The sequence below is a fragment of the Rattus norvegicus genome, chromosome 13 (genome assembly GCF_021556685.1).
Source record: "Rattus norvegicus strain SHRSP/BbbUtx chromosome 13, alternate assembly SHRSP_T2T, whole genome shotgun sequence".
NCBI classification, from domain to species: Eukaryota; Metazoa; Chordata; class Mammalia; order Rodentia; family Muridae; genus Rattus; species Rattus norvegicus.
In genome coordinates, this window is record NC_141546.1 from 11,327,136 (window position 1) to 11,346,006 (window position 18,871).

Genomic DNA, 18,871 nt, shown 5'->3' on the forward strand with positions numbered 1-18,871 from the left:
GCCATCAAGAGGAGTAATTATACTCTGTTCATTCTGATTCCTAATGCAAGCACTTATATAATACACTTAACATTAAAAATTACTAATACTGGGGTTGGGGATTTAGCTCAGTGGTAGAGCGCCTGCCTAGGAAGCGCAAGGCCCTGGGTTCGGTCCCCAGCTCCGGAAAAAAAAAAAGAACCAAAAAAAAATTACTAATACTTACTGAACTCTGTGTGCCAGGAATCACGTTCCATACTTTACAGGGATTATTTTATTGTAGAAATATTCCCATATAAAACAATTTTAACTAAAATATTTTGGTGCTTAAGCTTTAGTTGGCTGAAAATTGTACATATGTGTAAAGCACATTTACTAAGAAGGCTTTGATTAAATGATGGCTTCCATAGTCTCCTTTTGAACTGTGTGCATACATAAACACATTAATCCTGACAAGTGTATTTTTGTACTGTGTTTTGTCCTTCAGTAGTACTAAAAGTCCCTTAACCATGGCAAATGCATGGCAAGACTCCAGTGGAATAGCATCGAGCCTTATGCATGCTGTTTTTCTGTACATGAATGTTGTTGATAAAATTTAGCCTATAAATTAAACACAGTAACAGGCTAACAGCCATGTTTAACTGTATGCTACAGTAAAAGTAACACAAACAGGCTGTTTTTCCCTTAAAATATTATGTGCACTGTTCTTCCTGTGATGATGTGAGATGGCAATGCCACTCCATAGTAAGATAAAGGTAGCCAGAAAACACAAGCACTGTGGTAGCAACGTGTTCTATGTGTGCTTTTATGTGCACTGCTCTTTCTATGATGATGTGAGATGGCAATGCCCCTCCACAGTAAGATAAAGGTAGTGAGAAAGAACAAGCCCAGTGGTAGCAATGCCATTCCATAGTACGATAAAGGTAGCTAGAATACACAAGCACTGTGGTAGCAATGGGCTTTTATGGACAGGTAATCTGAACACAGAGCTGCAGTGACAGTAGATTTGAGACAGAGATAGGGATGGAGCAACACATAGGTGGGTGATATATCCAGACTGTATACAGACAAAGAAATGGTTTACATCTTAGGTGTGAGAATGAGAAAGAAAGCACAAAACGGTGCTGAGGGCTTTTTTTGTCCCTAAGCTAGTCATGACACCAATCTCATACAGCTTTCAAGGGAATACCTACATTGCTCAGGTTGTGTTCTACATCCACCTTGGTCCCACTTCTTTGAGCTTCTGTAGCCCTTACTTCCTATCCATTGGGTGCCAACTAGCTCTGCTACTCATCTCTCATGTTGATATCTCCTTCTTCTCTAACCTCAAAAAGGTGGAACTCAGGCTCTTCTATAGTCTCCTCTGATGCTGGTATGTCACTCCTCCATTCGTCTTCTGAGTGTGTCACTTTTCTCATATTAACAACATGGAGTATACTACTCACATCATTTTGGCCAATATGTGTATTACTCTAAATAACATGCAAGAGATTGCCACACTAATGTTTGTTATCTGTAGTGCAATTTGTATAAGATCCAATATACTAAAATATGGTATTCATATCACATTTATTTTTAAAGTTTCTGACAAAACTTATTAATTTCTATTATGTGTATAGTGTATGATAGATTTGTGGGCACATACATATTATGGCATATGTGTGAAGATCAGGACAATTTTGTGGAACTGGATCTTTTTACCTTTGCATGAGCTCTGGGACTTGTACTCAGGTCTGTAGGTTTATGTGGTAAATGTTTTTCTTTTTTCTTTCTGAACCATGTTGCTGGCCCTCACATAGCTTTCTAAAACTATATTTTTAGGAACAAACATGGAACAATCTGCCCAGCCTAAACCTTGACCAGGGACCCATCTGGTGCTTCTACAATGTCATCATTACCCCCTAAGCCAGTCTTCTCCAAAGACTTAGATACTCAAATTTCTTTCTCAATGTAGAGATTGAGCCACTGAAATACTAGATAATCTGTGCTGTAGAGTGAATGTTTAGTTCCTCCTGAAAAATGTGTATGGTAAGTGGGACCACAGAATGATGTGATTATGAGTCTTTGGCAGATTATCAAATCACAAGTATGTATTCCTCATGGAGTACTCATGAGTGTGGTTCTGTCCTCAGAAGAGACCTGAGAGCTCCGGTATTCCTTCTGCCATGGGAACACAGCAAGAAGATTTTAGTCTGGGAATGGACATCTGTGGACCTCAGCAAACACCTTACCTAGCACCCTGACTTAGTATTTCCAGTGTTTCAGTACTGGAAATTTATGTGACTTTTTTTTTTATAATGACAGATAATCTCTGTTGGGTTCCTGAAGTGGAAACATGCATGTGCCGTGCACCATCTGCAAAGCAGTCTGTAATGACGTGTACATGGCAGCTTTATTAGAGTAAAGACCAAGGCCCACATGGTCCTGTAGAAGTGGGGCAATACCCTTTGTCCCCAATTTCTTATTTCTAGCTCTACCCGTTCTAGTAGATGTCCAGCTAAAGTAGAAGATGCTGTTTCTCTGTAACTATATATCTGTTACTTTTATCTTCCATCAGGTATCTTTTCTTCATAATTAAAAGAACATTTTATCTTCAAGTTTCTAATAAAATCATATATTATGAACTCAAATAGAAAAATAAATTTAAGATAGTAACATGAAACAAATGATTTTTTTATTACAAAGAATATCTTCCCTAATAAGGAACTAATAGAACAGTCAAATGATGTGTTCCCCAGAATTATGTTTATGAGTCAGAATCATTCAAGGAAAGCATTTTGCTTTCCAAAACATATTCTGTACTTTACAAGCGCTAGGTATTGGTCCTTGCAAACTACAGCAGAGCCAGCCTGTTACAAGAAGTATGTGAGGTCAAACAGAAGCCAAATCTCTTTTTGTTTATGTTCAAATCTGCAATCTCTATTTAGTATTCATGTTCTTAACTGTTTCTGTAGACTTTGGCACTGTTTAAAATTAATTCCAACCATTAATTTATAAGTGCTATCTACCCCCACTTGAAAGCAGTCCCCTTCCCTCCCATCTTTTTTCTTCCCTCTCTTGACTCCTTCTTCTCTTTTCTGCTCATTCTCTTTTATTTTGAGACAAGGTCTAAGTATGTAGCTCAGGCTGGTCTCAAACTCTCCACTTTTCTGCCTTAGCCTCCCAAGCTCTAGATATGTAGGCTCGCCATACCACATGCATGTATGGCATCCTTTTCATTAAAGCAGATTCTCGTTTCTCCAGTAGTGATGGCTTTTTCTTTATATAATAAAGAAACTTAACTTTCTTTCCCTCTTCAATTATTTTTAAATTTTTTGTTCAACTATTTACTTATTTTTATGATTTCCTTCTATTCCCAGGATCTCTCCTAGGAAAGGCAGAACAAGTCATGGTGCTCCCAGACTCAGAATGAATTACAGATAGAAATCCCAAGTGTTTGCTGAGGCGTTCAAAGCCCTTCAAGCCATCTGGAAGTGGCTTTTCTGCTTTCGGTTATGTTTTCCACCCACACAGGGCTGCCTCCTCTTGTCTGCCTAGAGTGCACAAGGAGCCTAAAGGCACTAACATTCTTCACTTGCTCATTTCTTTCTTCTCCATCTGAACTCTCTCTCCTCTAAGCCCCAGGACATCCTGTGAAGTCTCTCATCCCCTCTTGCATTCAGTAATTGCCTGCCCACTGCAGTCTTTTTCCAACTCTCCTTTGGTTCAGTCCTGTGGTGGGTTGGCCTGAAGCTGATTGCATTCTGATATTAATTCTGCTTCCTTCTGAGTGTTACCCAAGGCCAGCCGATCAAGTACTCAGGTGATCTCTTATGACTCTTTTCCCTATTTTAACTGAATAGTAAAGGCTAGAGTCTGTGATTGGGAAGTGGAGGGGAAGAGTTGGGGCTGAAGATTCAATGGTGGGGGCAGGTAGAGAAGGAGAAGAGGACTAAAGGGGAAGGAGAAAGGATGAAGGAGGAGGAAGAATGATGAACCAGAATCATGTGACCAGAAGTAGGAAACCACAAGTAGGAAAGGAATTTATACCTGGAGAATAAGTTAGTATCATGTTGTTGTATTTGCCCAATCTAGGCATATAGCTTATAATTATAATAATTTGATTGTATTTTTTTATATGGGCTTATTGGGGTTGGAAATTCCAGTAACACTGTAGGTCTCAAATCCCAAATTTTCTTTTTTCTACTTTCCTCAAAGGATTGTTGGTTCTTCCTAAAAGGCACCCTCTACTTCCATTTCCACTTGTTGCTTTGTAAGTCATAGATGTTTAAAAAATTTTTGCTAGATATGGAAAGGCATCAAGCCTTATGGTTGAGAGAACCAGGCCCCAAGTCAGATCACAGAGTCTTGTAGGAATGAGAAGTTGAACTTACCAGGACAGGCTGCCTTAATAAATCAGCCAGATCTTATGTTTTTTCCTAAATAGAAGGTTTCACATATGTATTATTAAACTAGCCTATTAGTGTAGAATTTTGAAAATATGGGAAAATCATGTGTTTTCCAAATAAAACATGACTATCTATTCAAATAGAAATCATCTTGTCAGTTTAATATAAGAGCTTAATATTATATATATATTATTAATATATTATTGTATTATTATTATATTATATATATGTTGAAAGAGACAGAGAGAACTTTCATTTACATATATTGATAATGGACTCCAGCTCATAATGGATCATAACTGTGGAAATTGTGTTTATACTCTTTACTTGATATGCAATATCTCATTTATAATACATACTACTTACTGAACGAACAACGGAGAAAGGAGACGGGATTATGATAACAACAGATGAAGGTTGTGTAATGCCCAAAATTAACCTGGATGTCTCATCTGCCCAGGGACCAGGTAACTTCCTGGGAAGCTGGAAGTTGTAGTTCTTAGAAGATAAAAAAGTCACATCGGAAAATAAGTGTCCTATAGGTTTGTCCTAATAAACTAATGCAAAACATGACTCGAGGCCATTCTAAGCAGGAAAATTCCAGGAAATGGTCCTCAGCAAACGATGAAACCACAGGTGTACACTGTGATAAAGTGAAACTTTCGAACTTATAATGAGCATACACAATGAACACTGATTTGAACTTAATATCAGCATCCTTTTCTAACTCCCCTTTTGTGTAACATTTTATCTATGAGGTAAGTTTCTAATGATTTTTGTCTATAAAAATGCAAGAGACTAGAAATGAGGTGGTGGCTTGGGGTCTCTGCCCCATCCATCCATTCAAATGTGTATGGCATTTGGGGCTCAGCTCCTTCCTTGACTCTGTGTGTGTCTGTGTGTGTGTGTGTGTGTGTGTGTGTGTGTGTGTGTGTGTGTGTGTGTGTGTTTGTGTAGGTATGCATGAACACTTGTGGAGTAGATGAAAGAGGTGGTCAGGCCCAAGCAGAATGTGTGTGGGTGTGTGTATATGAATGTCTGTGTGTCTGTTCATATTTGTCTATGTAAAGAATTTTAATTATTTTCCTTTCCTTTTAACATTTTATCTATGAGATAATTCTTTCTTACACAGAGAACATTTTGTCTAAAAACTATTAAAAGCTAAAAGTAATTTTAAAAAAGGAAATGTAGCCATTTCCAGCTTCATCTACTGTGTGTGTTGTCTGTGTAAGTGACTTCTTTCTTTCTTTTTCTCTCAATACAATTTCAATAAGAGTTTATGAGCTCTGAGCCTCTTGACCTGGCAGTAAGGGGACTCTGGCTGGCCTGACAGAGAAAGGAACACTAGCAACTAAGCCTTTTCTTAACTCCCTGCTTCTAAACAGCATACACTATTATTTAAATATAAACAATAAGAAAGCAGCACTTACTAAAGCACAAATAATAAGAGAGTTAGAGTAAGTAATCAGCACTTATTTAAGCACAAATACTAAGAAAGCAAGTACTCTCTAAAGCACAAATAATGAGAAAACTAGAGAGTAAGAGACAAGATGTTATTAAAGCACAACCGAGAAGATCATAAAGCCAGAGATTGTTTAGTTGTTTAACCTTCATCCAAGTCTTACTGTTCCCCTAAGGCAGGGACAAGCCTCCAGCAAGTTTCTGTGTTTAAAATGTCAGTGTTTAAAGATTATTTTTAAAAACATGTCATGTATCATCTAGGCTTTGCTCAAGGGATGGCTCTTTTGGTGAACAAGCTGTACTGAGAGCATCAGCTTGGGAGTCTGTCATTTGTTGAAAAACATCAAAGGCATCTTTCCCCAAGAAAGGTGACCTGAGAGTACTAAACTACAAACTACATTTTGTAGTTGCATTAATAAGAATAAATAACTATGCACAGTAGATCAAACACAACCGTGCAAAAAGGAATGGGACTGCTGGAGACATTTCTCTAGGATAAAAGAAAAATATCAGGAAGCTCTAAGGGAAGAAAAGAGCCTTTGAAGGAATCTGGGAGAAGGTGGTATCAGCAGTATGCCCTAGCTAGGGAGATATGAAGAATTCAATCCTTTACTCCAACTCTAAGACACTGCAATTTAGGTAGTATTCTAATTTCTATTAACTATCATAGTGTGCTAGGTTTGCAAACGGTGGAGAAAGGAGAAAGGATTATGATGACAACAGATCAAGTTTGTGTAACACCCGAAATTTGCCTGTATGCCTCATCTGCCCAGGGACCAGGAAGAAGGAAGTTGTAGTTCTTAGAAAATAACATCTCAAGGCCCTGAGTTTGGTCCTCAGTTCCGGGGGGAAAAAAAAGAAAGAAAGAAAGAAAGAAAAGAAAATAACAGAGTCCCATGGGAAAATAAGTGTCCTATAACTTTGTCCTTAAAAACTACTGCAACACATGGCTCAAGACCATTCTCACCTGGAAAATTCCAGGAAATAGTCCTTAGCAAAATCTATCCCTTGGTCAACATTTAATATTTAAACATTTCTTTAAATTTGGCTCAAAATGGTGGAGCTGGTTTTTCTGGTCAATTTCAGGATTAACAGTTGATGTAGAATAGTTCTCCTACCATCATTACAAATGTTAATTTGATTACCAAAGACACCTAGGGTCATAGGTAAGGAGTTGTGTTATCAGGTGAAATGATAGGACAGGAGAATAACCCCAATTAAATGACTATAAAGGAAAACACAAGCCAAAAGATCTAGGAGTAGTGATAAAGGGCGAGGCCCAGCAGTAGCTCCCTGATCTCTCTGATTTATTATGAACCAGGAGTAGGTCTTCTCACTGTGCTTGGCTCTGGATGGGTTTTGTCCAGGGCTATACACCAAGAGGACAGCATCCAATCTTGACAAGGGTGGCTTTAGACAGGCAGTTTCCTCTCATGGACTTTTTTAATGCACCTAAGTAAATAGAATAATTCATGAAGGCTCTCCTGCAGATATCATCCCTTCCAGGTTCCATTGGCCAAACTTAGTCCAGCTTTGGATAAGGGATGTCAGGTTTAGTGAGAGCCAATCATCATTTACCTGAGTCTCAGAGCGCAGCTAGGGTTTTGACAAATGGAGAGTTGCCATCTAGACAATGAATGTAGCTATATCAGGATCATGGCCTTTAGCCTGCCCCAAGAGGTGTGTTACAAAAGAACACATAAGGCAAATGGCCCTGAAGGCAATCCCCTGGTGCATTGTTTATTTTGAATAAAAATAACAATGCCTCTTCTTGATTGTGTTACTGAGTCAGGCACTTAACCATCCTTTCTCTGGATATGGTAGACTAAAGTTTTGGTAATTCATTTTAATAGATTCCCACCAACTTCTTGAAATCCATTTTTATTTCAAAAAATAAAGATTAAAGATAGATTGTAACTGACAGGAACCATGGTCATGTTTTCAGTAACTGTGCTAGAAGCATTTTATAGTAAGTTGATTTTTGATGTCGAAGACTTATGAACTCTGTGGGTAAGTATTGGTGAGATGAATTAATGGAGGGTACATTCATTTTTGAATCAACTCAATGTCTGTCCCATAAAAATGTCCAAACTGTGTATGGGTTGCTTGTGTTCGAGTTTGAACCTCCCATTTTTCTGCTTTGGTTAGACTTGAATGATAAGAAAAATCATGAAGTTTGGAAAGACAGGCTTGTCAGACGCCATTGTCCTGGATGTTGTGGTTCAGATGTGTATATAAGTCTTTCCACATAGCTGGCTGCATGAACACAGAAGCTATAAATCTTTCCTAGGAGCTCTTTTTGTGAACACAGAAATCTAGTACTTCCTACTGCTAGGCCATTTAGCCTTTCAGGCAGCTGTCTTGGCAACTGTGCTCTCTGCTCTTAGCATCTGTGCTCCCTACTCTTGTAAAAGTCACAGAGCTTCTGATTTTAACTGAGACGCTTAAAACTCAGAATGTGCAGAATGACTACTGTTTTCCTCATCAAATTAAGACAGGTCATACCCATTTGCTTCTATACCGAAATTAACCTTACATCACACACGCGCACACACACACACACACACAAACACAAACACACACACACGAACGCACACACACACACGTATTCACACACTCATACACACTCACACAAACATATATAGATATAGATATAGATAAATATATACATAGAGAGAGAGATTGGTCAATTCATAAAAAGTGTGTTTTGAGTTTATATTCTGGTAGAATGTGACATAAAAATTTAAATATTTTATATATATATACATACATACATACATACATACATACATACATACATGACTGGAAAAGTCAAGCATTAAAAGACATTAGGAAATAACCTGGGTTGGCTTGTTACCATCCCATAGGTGCTAAGAGCACACAGTAAGCTCCTTGGGATGAAGATATTTTAAAAGAACACAAGTCACAATAGGAATATAAAGGAACATAACAAAGAATTGAAGAAAAAGACCTCTTTCTCTCCTCTCCTCTCTCAGTGCACATGCCCCTTTCTCTCTCCTACTCACCCCCTTTCCCTATGGCAATGTCCCTGGCCTTGGTCCTTGGGGCCAGTGAACTTTTCCACCAGCAAGCATCTGCACAAAAAAGCTGCCTTTAATATAAAAAGAAAGAAATAGTTGAAAAAGTAATTTCTGATAAATTTTAAAAATTAAGATTACCATCAGCTACATAACTTAAAAATTCATGAAATATTAAAAAGACAAATAGATCGGGAAATTAAAAATATAAAGCCCTATAAATCAGATATCCAACCAGCTACATCTGTAACCAAAACAACAAGCCTGTCAAAAATCTATATGCATAGGTGTGCCATATTTGAATTTATGAGAAGAAAAGATTTTGAAGGCAACCAGAGAAACACTAGCAACATTAATACAGAAGTGAAAATAAGACTTATAGTCACTGAAGCTTGACGGTATCTTTAACCTGCCTCCAGGAAGAAAGAAACTACAAATTATGTACCATAATTGTACATACGAAGTAAAGTAAGGAAAATAAAGACTTTGGCAGTCAGACAAATGTTGAGTACACATCATCTGTGTATTCAGTTCAATCAGTGGATCTACTTCATGAAAAAAATACTTTTCAGGCAGGAAAGACTATGACACCAGAGGACAGGAATTATATTGCTTAAGACGAAGTCAGGTCAGTATCCAAAATTTTTCTTCCACAAGAAGGTCTCTCAGCTTTACCAGGCCTGGGAGCCAAGACTGTCCTTGCCCTGTGATTTAGGCCCTCAAAGAAAACAACGACACCCCAGGATCCTAGATGGGTAGCCATCTAGGTAACTGGTAAACCTCTGCCACTTTAATTGAATAAAAAATAAACTTCTTGTGTGATCATGGAATTCCATTCTCTTGTCTCACATGGCAGAAGGGCAGGAGGGTCCTCCCAGTACTTAAGTTTCACTTAAGTCTTACATTTTTTTTTATCACTACTGCTCTGTAGTATAGCTTGAGGTCAGGGGTGGTGATTTCCCCCAGAAGTTATTCTATTGTTGAGAATAGATTTTGATATCCTGGGTGTTACATTATTCCAAATGAATTTGCAAATTGCTCTTTCTTACTCTATGAAGAATTAAGTTGGAAATGAGATGGGGATTGCATTGAATATGTAGATCTCTTTTTTTAGTATGGTCACTTTTATCATGTTAATTCTTCCATCCATGAGCAGGGGCGATCTTTCCATCTTCTGAGGTCTTCTTCAATTTCTGTCTTCAGAAACTTGAAGTTCCTGTAATACAGAATTTTTACTTGTTTGGTTAGTATCACAAAAATATTTTGTATGATTCGTGATTATTGTGCAGGTTGTTGCTTCCGTACTTTCTCTTTTAGCCCATTCACCCTTTGAGTAGATTTATGTTCATATTCAGGCACTTTGCTAAAGTTGTTTATCAGGCTAGGAGTGTTCTGGTGAATTTTTGGGGCGCCACCAACTCTTTAGAGTCCTGGAAGTTCCATGCCTAGATACTGAATGCAGGATTTGCATGGTTATAGTCATTTCCATGATCTATTTTTGTATCATGCAAGATCCTACTTCTGAATATTCATGGGTGACCAAGATTGATTTAGGACAGTGACTCAAGTCAATTGTCTTACGCCATTAAAAATTTAAATGGTGGATTCTCATCGAATTATACAAAGCTGTAGAAAGATTTATTAAGAAATAAGCATCATAGAAAAGTTACTGTTTGAGTAAATGTAAGTAACTTAATTTTAAAATATCCCAGGAATAGGCTGGAGAGGTGACTCAGGGATTAAGAGCATGGATTGCTCTTCCAAATGTCCTGAGTTCAATTCTGAGCAACCACATGGTGGCTCACAGCCCCTGTCCTGGGTGTCTGAAAACAGCAACTGTATACTCATATAAATAAATTAAGGAAATTAAACATTTTCAGAAAAATACCAGGAATAGGAAAGATTCTGAAACAACCAAACACACATCAAATTTCATTTTCATTCTGACTTATTTATTTTTTCAAACCATTCATTAATCAATTCTTAGGAGTTTCATGAGAGGACATGACGGTCATGTAGAAGCTTTTCTGAGACCTGAGTCTCTGAAAGAAGGAGCTTGAAAGAAAATTGAGTCACAGTGTCTGCCTCCGTTAAGTCACATTAGCAGCCTGTGTGACTTCAAATGGAAGAGAGTTCCAAGTGTCCCTGGTGTATTTCAATTCTCTATAAAAAATGGTGGTCAAGTTACTTGACTTATCCCCCATGGTATACTTCTGTTTCCCTAGTTCTCAGAGAAATAGGATTCCTGTTGATCTGCTTTTTCCATGAAAAGTAGGGAGGCAACAGCACTACCTCAAAGAGTGTGGAAGGGGAGAAGTCTCCACATTCATGACCTTTCTGTGTGCTTCGGATGTCTTTATCCTGCAGTTTTGATCCTCAGGGAACCTGGGAAAAGGAGCATGGAAGCCTTATTGATTCCATTGTTTAGAAAGAGTATAGAGCCCCTTTCTAAGCATTTAAAAGCAGTTAGATTTTCTTATCATTAGTATGAAATTAAATCTAAGGGATTAACAGTCATTTACAATAACTCAAATTGAAAAAACCAGAACGTATTTATCAAATCAGGAGCATAGGGATTCCCAAATTCTCCCAAAGACTCCTGGTACTCTGGTCAAGAAGGGGACCTCAATATCTGGAAGTTTCCTCTTTGTAAAAAGAACTAATGTGTCTGGAAATATGACTCAGCGGATAAAAGGATGTGGTGCTCTTGCAGAGAGCTTGAGTTCAGTGTCCAGCACTCATGTTGGGTACTTTGAAATTACCTGAAATTCCAGATACAGAGATTGTGATATCTTTGGCCGCTATGTGTATTTATACTCATTCATAGATTCACAAACTCCAACATTCTCAAAATTTTTTGAGACACAGTCTCTCCATGGAATCCTGGTGGTCCTGAAACTTATTACATAGTCGAGGATAGCCTTGAACTCACAAAGATTGCCTGCCTGAGGCTAGAATTAAAGGTGTAAGCTTGGCGTTACAAAACTAAAAAAGCAACAATGTGTAAATAAACAATAAAATACATTAATATGAATAAGCATTTATGTACCATATTTAAAATAGATGTTAATTTCTCAAAGCATTTGATATTTAATAAACCCAGAATATAGAAAGAGAGAGAATTCATTTAAAATTCACAAAGAACAAAGAATTTCTAAACTATTTTGAAGTTGCCTGCAATATTCTTTCTAAGAACCCATTTTAAGTTGTAGGGTTCCGCAGACTCTAGGATTGACAAGACAGGGAGCAAAAATGGAGAAAGTTCAACCCTATATTATCATTTTCAATCGTATATGACATGTCCTTTTTGATAAAAACACAGTAGACAATATAATATAAACCCAAATTATATTTTTAAAAAAGAGATAATGTTTCGTCTATGTCCATTTTAGAGAAAATCTTTGAGAAGTTATTGAACATAGTTGCCAACAATATCACTGAAACATTTTGAATTGTTACAACACAATTAACATGGCAACCTCAGAAAACAGCGTCACTTTGAGGACTTAGTATGAACGGCATTGGGAACTAATGCATTTTCATCCCTGGATTTGTATGGTCTTGACACTACATCGTCTTGAAAGATTTACAAACATAAACTCTACTCTGCTGATGGCGTTAGCTGATGACATAGTTGTGGCCCTCATTAGGCAAACCATACAATGTAATGAAGAAGGAAGAAGCTCATGAGGATGAGCTACTGGGCTGCTACTCTAGCTGGCTTCCTGACCTTGGCCATGCAACTCCTTACTTTCTGCCTCAGTTCCCCCTTCCTACACAGTGGTAAAATAATGCACTGAAATTATAAAGTTTCCAACAGGATCAAGTGCAAAAAAGCTATAAAGTATGCATTTTACTGTATTGGTTTATAGTAAACAATCCATGGTGATTATTGTCTTAAGAGTTGAATGTAAGTATGGAGGTAATGTTTGCTGTAATGGGTCAGGCTCATGGTGAATGACCTTATACACAGTATTCAGCTCAATACAGTCTCACACAAATGTGGTAAATTAATTTGAAAACTTAGACAAGCTTTTAGTAGCTTTAAATACACTGGGAATTAAAATAACTGTCATTTAAATTTTCACAACTCCATTTAATGAAAGAATCTACCAGGCAGTTGTTAAGTGGAAAGCAGAGAAGAATGTATCATTCACAGCTATTGCCATAAGAGACCTACTTTTCCACCACTAATGATATAATAGACAAGAAAACAGTTTAAACTTTATACAAGTGCTATCAAACACTACCCAGTGTATCTGAAATAGTAGCTAAAACCTTCATACATTTACAGAATGGAAACCTGACCTTTGGTTTTTTTCAATTTGCTAATAGAAGGACATTATTTGGATATTCTCTCTCTTCCTCTTTGTTTATTAGTGGTGTGTGTGTGTGTGTGTGTGTGTGTGTGTGTGTGTGTGTGTGTGTGTATGTATGTATGTATGTATGTGTGTGTATGTGTGCTGACTCAGTTGGCATGCAGAAATCAAGGTAATACTTGCAGGTATTGTTCTCTTTCCATCATGTGTGTCCGGAGACAGAAGTGAGCTCATTAGGGTTAGCCCATATCATGTCTCTATTATTTCTTGCTAAGAGATACTGTCAATGTTTGTGACCATTCTAGTTTTATCCAAACAAAAGTATCACACGCATGGCTTCACATATTTTTTTGTTGCATAGGTAATGCTACTGAACTTGGAAATAATTCTATTAAGATTTTTGAAAATATACTACTCTTACAAGTCAAGATGTAAGGCTAATAGGTTGATGGTGATTTCCACTAAGGTGTGAAAGAAGAGAAGCTCCTGACTTATAATGAAAATTGTATACCATCTCTGGATTCCCCTCATTTAAAAGTAGGATGTCTTCATTATCTATAAAATAGAGCTAGGGAAAGTATTACTTCAGCTACATGTCCTCATGGGTATGATGTCCTAGGTAGCATTTACCGTCAGTCCTGTATTTTCCATTTCTTCTTTTATCAGAAATTCTCATTTCATTCATCCTTGCAGTTAAGAAAACCTACGGAAGAGCTGAAACAACACTCAAACCCTCAACATCTTGAGCGTGGCATCCAAGAGTTTCCAAGAAATAGAGGGGATCTGAGAAGTGTGCTTCCTTTTCATGCAGAAACAATGAAATAAATTCTCATCCACTGTTCTTCTGTCTTTAAAAATTCTGCAGAGCCTAGACCTCAGTGGTATGTACCAAAAAAAAATATTAGTGGCCTGATAGGAGAGCCAAAAGCCAGTCACCAGAAGCACCCATAAATCTGAGGGCAAAGGTCAGACCAGCTCTTCTAGTGCAAGAAACCAGACTGATGGCCTCAGGACACACAAAGGCAGAAGTCATCTGGGACTGGACACTTCAGGTTTCTGTCAGCACCAAGAGCCAAAAGCTAGTCACTAGGAGCACGTCCTATGTACCTGGGGGCAGAGGTAAGACCAAGTTTTCTGCTCCATGTTAACTTTTTGGAGTCCTTAGACACAGAATTCCAAAGAGCATCTCTCTGTTCGCAGATAGAGCTGAGAGAGGACAGGAGTACAGGAGTGATGACACACAGGCTTAAATGAGTGTCAAACCACTGTCAGATACCCCAGGACAAGCTAACACCAGAGAAAACCTGATGGAGAGAAGCACGAGTAAGAACCTAGGCAACAGGAACCAAGAATACTTGGCATCATCAGAGTCCAGTTCTCCCACTAATGCTAAGCACAAGGCTTCATCACTGTACCCCCTAACACACACCCACATAGACTCCTACACTGCAGGCTATTGTTGGATGTGATTTCATGCACCTGTACATAGTGAGACAGGAGAACTTTTTGGTTGCATATAAAAACAGGTGTGATATCTCAGATTTTAATGCCCAATTGTGCAGAATGAGGAGAATTTGAGTTAGAATGGAGCAATACTGGGCAGGGTTTGCAAACCAAACACTTTTTTAGATATATAGGAATTATATAGGTTTTGCCAATCAAGCCAATCAAGTGGAAAGCAAATCTGGATTTGGAAGCAGGAGGTTCGCTGGGGATAAGCCCCAGGAAAGTCTCCTGGAAAGGGCCCTTCAGTTTCTGATAAGCACAGGGTGAATGTTATCAGGGAGGCAAAGTCTGTTCCCCATGACATCAGCACTTCTTCCTTCCAGCATTCTATTTTCTCCTGGAGAGTTCTTGGCATCTCCTGTGATGTCACCAGTGTTGTAGTAACAAGCAGTTTACTAAGGTCTCTCAGTCACTGTATCAAGGATTCATCCACAGTCATGTTTGACCGATTGTGCAGGCGGTTGGGTAGGGTGAAGGTAGATTATGGAGAGACAAGAGTGAAGGCAGAGTAAGGTGGACTTTCAACTCACAGTAATGGAAGAGGAAGGAGGTGGTCCTGGGGAATGTGCAGTAAGTCATGGGCAGGGTATGTGGAGCACCCTCTCAGGGGTGGGCTTGAGCTGACCTTTCTAGCAATGGGGCACAGGAACAGGAGCCACTGCAAAATGAATGATTTTCTAGGATTTCAGTTCTTGAAATCAAGGCTTTCAGAAGATGACATTCTCTATCCCCTAAGGAAGAATACAGCAATGACAAGACTGTTAAATTGTATACTTCCTGCTTTTATTTTTAAAGTGCTGGTGATGGTATATTGGGTTTAATAAGAGTATTAGGAGCCATGGAGAGTCTAACTTATCTGAATTTGTGGCAGGGCATCAATACACTTCATTCCCATTGCTGCTTTAAAGTCATTGGCTATCTGAGTGTAGGAACTGGGAGATAATTGTGGTCCTGGCAATTAGAGTGTGTTCTTAGAACTTCCCTGACCGTTTTTACACTGGGAGGGCCAACCAAAAATTTTTTTATCAGAGCTTGTGGGTGACAGACATTTTTCTAGAGTCCCCAAAAACATCAGAGTTGGACCAAGACACGGATTGGATACAAAGGGAACTTCTGCGTTGTTTGGTGTTTTGGTAGCAGAAATTCCTGACCATGTTTTCCCCCTGTGTAGCTTTTTAATCCAAACGTAACAGGGTAAAAGATCTGATCATCTCTAAGCACTCAAGTACGAATTGCTGGTGATTTTATCATCTGCCTTCTAAATCCACAAGACTCAGGCCTCGGAAGTCAAGTTGTACCCTGAGAAGTTGATAATCCAGGAGTAGCCATCTCTGTGGTATTCAAAAGCATGTGCAGGGAGACAGAGGAAATAGCTGGCTCCTGACATCTCCTAGTCTCTATGGAGTGATGGAAGAGCTGAGATCCCCAGGCATTTCCACCCTGGACCAAACTTTTGTGGTTACACTAGGTTCCAGCCATGTTCTGCTTCTCTTTGGGCCTCAGTGTGGCCTACGGTGCGGTTATGAAATCTCCCGATGAAGGTTCCCATCAGTTCTACTAACTACACAGGCTGTCAAAGAGACTTTTACCCCTGCAACGCTCCTAAGTAAGGAGCAGTACAAGAAGGAAGAAGAGAGGATTATCAGAGAGCTGCAGCTGGTTACCACGGAGAGAAATGAGCTGAGAGATCGCCTGCTCTATGTAACACAGGGATCCATGAACAAGATGTATACATTGCTCCAAACCATGTGGTGTCAGTCATAGGCCTGCTCTGTCACCCTCATCTCATCGTTTTAAGATTATGAGTTCTAGAAAGTTGTGACTTCAGAACATACCTGTGCTCAAATTCATGTCCCAGAATACTTCTCAGAAGAGAGACAGAACCTGAAGTTTGGTCAGGGGTGAGAAGAGAAATGGACTCCTCGGCTTCCTCAAACTGAAAAGCTTATCTTCTGTTCTTAGTGAAAAATACAAGAATAGAGGCAGGGAAGAGTGAGTTACCAGTGTGCATTTGGAAAATCCTTGATAGGTGTTGGCTCTGTGAGGTTCTAGGTACTGAGTTTGTGAAGAGACTTTGTAGTTGCCTCACAGTCAAACGAGTGCTAGAATCTCCTGAAAGCAGCCTGACAGGACTGGACCAACACTGTTCATCTCAAATGCTCGTTAAGGCCTGATGCTCAGGCCTGTTCCTTTTTGTCTCTGTGCATTATAATCCGAGACTGTAATGTTGCCTGCATTCCTTCTGATTTATGCTCTCTGTTTCCATATTTGTCTCTCTTTCGATTCTCTCACTCACTTTACTTTTCTCTTCTTGTTGTTCCAGTCTGTGTCTGTGTGAGCATACATGCACATGCATATGTACACCTTTTCTATGTTTGTAAATTCCTCCAACCCTAGAATCCACAGGTCTGTATTTTACCCTCATCATTTACCTGTATGACAATTTTATGGAGACGTTAGTGATGAGTTTTCTGAGCTCCTCTTAAACAGCACAGTTCTTTTCCTCTATGCTCACATTTGTCTGTACACTGGTAAAGCCCTGGCAGATTAGGAAGCTGGTCTCATTTCCAGAATCATGTGTAATGTCTGTCTCTGAAGTGTTAGTAATTCAGGCTGTAGAATTCCTATTTAAAAATAGGAAAAATGAAGTCCTAGGTTTCTGGAGGACAAAGGGCTGTGCCTAAGGCTCATGAGACCAGAACTTGTATGACTGTCCATCCAGCCCTCCTGATTAAACAAAGGGATCCAGGGCACCCTCCATCTGGATTCCTCACTTCTGCTGTCCTGGGCCCAGAATAACAAGTTTCCAAAGCTGAAGAAGTTCCCGTTGTGTAGAATTCAGAAAGTGTTCTTCCAGGGCTGAGCTAGTACAGTGCCTATCCTATGTTCAGGTATTCCTAAGAGCCCGTGTTCATTGAGACTTATCTTACTGTGTCCAAGCCCTACTTTAGGCCAAACCCATTTTATGAAAAATTGAAGATAAAGGAGAAGGATGTCATGTCATCAGTATACAACTTACAGTTGTAGAGCATTGAGATTCTTCAAAATTTACAGGAGCTCAAGAAGGAGAATAGTTTCTATTGGTAAGCACTGGACAGAAAGGACGTCAATTGTGGAATGGCTATTTCTATCTTTCTTTGTTCTCGATTAGAGAGTGTGCAGCTCTGGTTGCAACTATTCTGCTGTTTAGTCATAAGTGTTCTTTGGGACTCTTGGTCTCACTACTCAATTGCATAATAGATTCTTCCTCATCTCAGCACTGTCTAAGCAACTTCAGAAAGCTTTACATAGAACACTAATGATACAGGTCACAAGGGGGTTATTAGGTTGACATGGGCCTCTGGGCTCAGGCCCTGTTTTACAGACCAGATTGTGATGGACCACATGGTTAGCATGACCTCCCCTTGGTTCTACTGACCTACTTTGAAGGTATTTGACAAATAATAATAAACATTGCCCCAGGCGTTGTGATGTCACTGATAGATGTAGATCCCTTGTTCCTTTGAAGAGATATATACCCTTATTGGTGTTTGAGTGGCAGAAACAACATATTCTTCCCTCACTTGGTTGTTTGCTATTTAGGCAGCAGCCTTATATGTATCTATATGTATTCTATATAGTCTTTATGGGTATCTGGGTCCTGGTGGCAATAGTGAGTCTTGGTAGCAGGAATGGGCTGAAGAAACTACAGGATCTTACTATGCAGAGGTTTTTTCTGGCAACCTGCACAGCTGGATCCAGATGGAGAAGAGTGTCATGAAGAAGACGTTGGTCACATTGAAGCAGGAGAGCAACATGGTACAGCTTGATTGTGCAGTTCTCTAGAACTACCTCCTTGACTTGAACCTTGGAGATAATGACAAACAGGAGAGACCAGCAACCTTCAGACCCAACGAATTGTGCTAGGGACAAGCAGCTGAGTCATAGTAACATTGTCTGATACCACTGGTGAGTTTGATACATATTTACTTTCCCTTACCACCTTCCTAACTTACACTCCCAACCAGCCAACCACCTCTTGTAATGTAGCTTTTCATTGCTCTGTCTATGCACATGTGTCCTGGGATGTTAGCCACCTGTGAGAAACTGAATAATTGGCAAGTATACCTTGCTACACTTTTTGAACTGCAGTCCAGTAATGGTGAGAGCTGAATAACATGTAACATTACAGCATGCCCTT

The 18,871-nt window shown here is 39.1% G+C and overlaps 1 long non-coding RNA gene across 1 annotated transcript; it reads right to left on the minus strand.

The window, feature by feature from the left end:
- Positions 1–8,749: 8,749 nt before the first annotated feature.
- On the minus strand, positions 8,750–18,619 carry LOC148001528 (uncharacterized). Its single transcript, XR_015635428.1, has 3 exons — positions 18,391–18,619; positions 11,159–11,251; positions 8,750–10,082 (listed from the first exon to the last, which is right to left on the minus strand). It is a non-coding gene; the product is annotated as an uncharacterized LOC148001528 (long non-coding RNA).
- Positions 18,620–18,871: the final 252 nt, after the last annotated feature.